Source organism: Vespa velutina, chromosome 11 (genome assembly GCF_912470025.1).
Source record: "Vespa velutina chromosome 11, iVesVel2.1, whole genome shotgun sequence".
Lineage (NCBI taxonomy): Eukaryota > Metazoa > Arthropoda > Insecta > Hymenoptera > Vespidae > Vespa > Vespa velutina.
The window spans coordinates 3715509-3720508 of NC_062198.1; the positions used below are offsets into that span (position 1 = coordinate 3715509).

General features: G+C 36.7%; 1 protein-coding gene across 2 annotated transcripts in view; it reads left to right on the forward strand.

Annotated features, from left to right (window-relative positions):
- The window catches only part of LOC124953028 (protein dachsous), a 296657-nt gene that overhangs the window by 147955 nt on the left and 143702 nt on the right, over nt 1-5000 (forward strand). The gene's annotated exons all lie outside the window — the stretch shown is intronic.

Below are 5000 nucleotides of genomic sequence, written 5' to 3' on the forward strand. Positions count from 1 at the left end.
AAGACGGTATACGGTGGATATGCACGAGCGTGCATATGCACGCTCGTGATTCTAACGTTTTTGATATATGCCTCAGAAGGTTTCGCATAGCTTTCAGAGATTAAATCGGTTGGGATCCTACCAAGAGGAGAGAGAGGATTATTCTTCTCGTTTGTCTCGTACTTTCTTTCCCTTTCTTTCTTTCTTTCCGTTTTTTTTTCCTTTTCTTTTCTTTTCTTTCCTCTTTTTTTTTTTCTTTTTCTTTTTTTTTTTTTTTTTTTTTATTACTTTTCAAGAATTTTCTCCTAAATCATCATTTAAAATTTTTACCTTTATTTTAAATTTCTCAATGAAAAATATATATAATTTCTCGGATTTTACAAGATTTTATTCGTCATGTTCGTTTTGGATTATACGTGACTTCCGCAAAATTTCTTTCGTACGATACGATATAAGCGGTACGAAATCAAGGATCTTAGAAAGCTCTTCTTGATTATCAGTACGAACGATTAGAAGCTAGGTAAACTAGTTGGTGCTACGTAGATATATCCAACGTATATCTGGTTCGAACTTAATGTTATAGTATAGCGCGTACCGTTACGTTCGCTTATCTTTGTACTGCTAAAGAGGAAGAGAGAGAGAGAGAGAGAGAGAGAGAGAGAGGAAAAGAGAGAGGAAGAGAGAACGACTTTGCGACTGGGGGAGAACTTAAATAGCGGTTACGGATAACAACGATCGTTATAACAGTATGCGACTTGACTAGCAGCAATGGCGACAACGATGGAAAACAGGAATAGCAAATGGCTATAAGTGCCGGCAGCAATTTGAAAATAATCGATACTTCTCGATCTCAACTTATTTGAGAATTACCATAGTTCGTTTCTTTTTTTCAAGTATATAGGGTTTAATATCTAAGGTATTATTTATTTCGATTATTTTTTTTCTTTCTTTCTTTTTTTTTTTGTATGTGTGTGTGTGTGTGTGTGTGTCTTTTTTTTCTTTTTTTTTATACAAAATAATTTTATCAGGTATGTATTTTTTTTTTTTTTTTTTTTTTTTTTTTTTTTTTCATATCATATCCAATAATTTCTTCCCTTAAAAATTGAGGTTAATAATACCGGTTAGACCGTATAACGTGGTTATAATCCGTGCGATATTTCTGGAAGCAGGATCCTTGGTAAAAGGGAAAGAGGGAGGATACAAATTATGCGCGATCGCTAACTAAATTAACGGCGACGTTAGGAAATATATTCTGGTGGAATCGAATATATATCGTAGGAGAACTCGAGGCTTGGTCTTTAAGTAGGTGCGATCTGTTTTCTAGTATCCTTTACGACGGCTTACTTCGCACCGAATATTAGCATTTTCAAACGAGGAGGATTATCTTACGATCGTCGAACGATTTGATCGTCTCGTAATATAATCTTGATCTTGAATGATCGTAACACTAATAATCTAGGTTATTGGTAATTAAAAAGTAATAAAACTAGAAATTGATATAATAAAGTAATCGATAAAAATTAACGGAATATATAAAGATAATATGGCTAGAACGAATCATAATATCGCATTTGAATCGGTATAAAAATATTAATGATTGATAATCACGGATATTGCGGCACGAAACGAAGAATAATCGTGGCCGTTGACTCGATCATAGATCACCGATTAAATATAGATTTTTAGACAGATCAGATTCGATTATTCATCTGGACATTAATGACAAATCATTGCTTAAAACCATATTCGATTTGTCGTAACGTCATACTTGAAATTTCAATCTCGATGGAGTCTCGATTTATGAGACGAATTAACGCTCGGCTTGATTAATTTCTTTTTTTTCCTTTTTCTTTTTTTCTGTTTTCTTTTTTTTCTTTTTTTTTTCTTTTTTTTTCTTTCTTTCTTTCTTTCGAAGAACCTTGGCAGAAGTGTGAATTCAAATTAATTTCGTGAGGCACTCGGTTGTATGCTCGTTCGACCGTAGAAGCCTACGACACAAACAGAATCGATAGGACGATACTTGAAAAGGTAAAAGAGGAAGAGAAGAACGGCAAAACCGACGACTCTCTTAGGTAAAGGAAGAAAGAGAGAAGGATAGGAGTAGGGAGATGAAGGTGGAGGTGGGTCAGCTATCGGTTAGGTGCATCGAAGGGAGTAAGCGTGTTATGGAATCCAAGCCTTCTCTCTTTTCTCTTTCTCCTATTCCTTTTCTTCCTCGAAGTCACCCATCTCGCGGGGGTAACCCGGCATGGAAGAAGAAATTGGAAAGATACGCGAAGGCACGATGCGGATTCCGTGCAATTAATTATCGGGATTGGTTCGGGCAACGCGCGCGCTAAAAAGTATCCGGTTACCACCAGTCTCTCTCTCTTTCTCTCTCTCTCTCTCTCTCTCTCTCTCTCTCTCTCTATGTATCTATTCATCTCTTTTTTTGCTTATTTTATAAGACGAAGAGTAGTAGAGGAAAAAGAGAAGGAGAAGGAGGAAGGAGAGAATCGAAAAAGGTAGAGTAGGAGTAGTATCTACCTTTTTCTTTGCAGACAGAGAAGGAGAAGGAGAGAAAGAGAAAGGGAGAGAGAGAGAGAGAGAGAGTAAAAGAGAAAAAAAAAGAGAGGGAGAGGGAAGACAGTTCGGATAAATTTGTTGTTTCGTTCGTGCCGCCGACAAGCACGAACCGGCTGTGCGAATTTACGAACTTTGCTCCCCAACGTGGCACGACTCAACCTCGTAAGCAATTTCTTGTTCTTCTTTTTTTTTTGTTTTGGTGTTTTTTTTTTTTGTTTTTCTTCTTTTTTTTTTGTGGCGTTGTTTGTTCCTTCCTTCCTTCCTTCCTTCCTTTCTTCTTTTCTTCTTTTCTTTCTTTCTTCCTTCCTTCCTTCCTTCCTTCCTACGTTATTTCTTTTCTTCGGGTATCTCTGATGTACCGACAGAGTAAATCACAGAGAGCAACGCAACCGAAAGAAAAATTTATTCCATGGGATTAGCATAGAATTTTAAAATCGTCTCTAAAAAGTATGGAATTTTCTCACTTCTCATTCGTTCGATTCCCTCTCTCTCTCTCTCTCTCTCTCTCTCTCTCTCTCTCTCTCTCTACCCACATGATTATCGGTTCATTATACAGAAAAGAAATCAACTTGGTAATACGAGACGGCGAATGAAAGTAGAAAGTATAGAGGTTCGTACGCATAACTCGAATCGATTGGTAACCGACTTACTTCTCGGTAAGAGGATACCCGAAGCAATTCTGACGCCTCTGATGCCGCCGGCGCAGGCCCTCCTTTCATCACGATTCGTCCTGCTTCTCATCTCGCGATTCGCACTTTTAAGCACTTCGACGGCTAACAACATAGCGACTTATTCGCAAGGAACGTTTATCGATCTCGTAGGTCGAAGTGATTTCCTTTTTTTTTTTTTTTTTTTTTTTTCCCCATTTACTTTATTATCGAAGAAACGAATTAGGATTGATGAGAGAAATAATTGATCGTTAAACTTCATTTTCATTTTGTTTTTATATGTTTATGAGAATAAGAATATTGAAATATGACAACGAATAAATTGGATACTATTAATTTTCCATCATTTTAGTATCAGCTTATTCATTATTCCGTTACGAAAGAATATTTCATCATATTTTCATTAATATCTTTTAATTAAACATATGATGTTATGTTGATCAAAAGGTATTCTTTATCGACATAGAAACGTATGTATCTTTATCCCCTAATTAACATATTTCTATAAATAAAAGGGGAAACCCGTAGAAATAAATTAATAAAAATTATTAAAGCAAAAGAAGAAGAAGAAGAAGAAAAAAAAAGAAATAAAACAATATATATAAAAAAGAAAATGAAAGGAAAGAAAAAAAGGGCATTTAATGCTGACGTGAACGTGGCAGGAATCCAGCGTGTTTCATAAGGTAAAAATCAGGACCAAGGAAACAGTTCTTGCTACTTTTGGCACCTTTCTCTCTCTCTCTCTCTCTCTCTCTCTCTCTCTCGACTTTCAACGAGGCCGCTAATGCGCGAGTGCTCGTGAACGTCGAAAGACAACCGAGATTGAATCACGCTCGTTATCTGAACTCGAAAGAAAAAACCTCCCTCGTTTCGAGACTACGAGCGTTCTCTCTGAGAGAGAAAGAGAGAGCTTTATACTTTCACGGCTTAACGCGATCGTTCGAGAGTTAATTACCGCACGGTCATCGTACGGCCCAAAAGTGGTGGTCATTCTTCCCCTCTTGCTCTTCCCTCTCCTCTTTCTCCCATCTAAATTTTCTTTTCGTTACGTCAATGATCGAATGGTCCTCACAAGAGATTAGTTGATATTAGATTTGTCTCGAAGGAAGATGTATCCAGCTATTCTATTAGATTTATATCCTACGATGCAAATCTAAATAAAATCTAAAATAGGTAGGTTGATGTAAGTATACTTACGTGATTTTTAGAAAAAAAAAGAAAAAAAAAAAAAAAGAGAAAAAAAAGAGAAAAAAGAAAAAAAGATAGAACGAAATAAAAGAGGAACGAAAAATTCGTTCGAAGGCCGACGAATGTTAAGTAATTCGCTTCTTGCGAACGAACGAACGAACGAACGAACGAACGATCGAACGAACGAACGAACGAACGAATGAACGAAAGAAGTCGCTATAAGAAACCATTAGTATTATTATCCGGGTTGATATAACGATAGGGATCTTTCCCTTGACGTTTCTAATATCTTTTATAACGGACTAAAGAGTCTTTGCTCTTCAATACAGCCGATCCTTATTTACGCAAAGGCGGTCGCGTTAAATCAACCGATTATCGAGCTTCGTTCTCTTCCCCTCGCATTCCGGATTTAGAGAAGAGAAGAGAAGAGTGCTTCTTCTAGAAAGAGAAAGGAAATCTTTATGTGAGAAGAGAGGAGAAGGAAGAAGAAGAAGAAGAAGAGAAAGAAGAAGAAGAAGAAGAAAAGGAGGGAAAGGAGGTGGAGAAGACTTTCTTCGGTGAAGGGAGAAAGAGAAGTAGAGAATGAAAGAAGAAGGGACA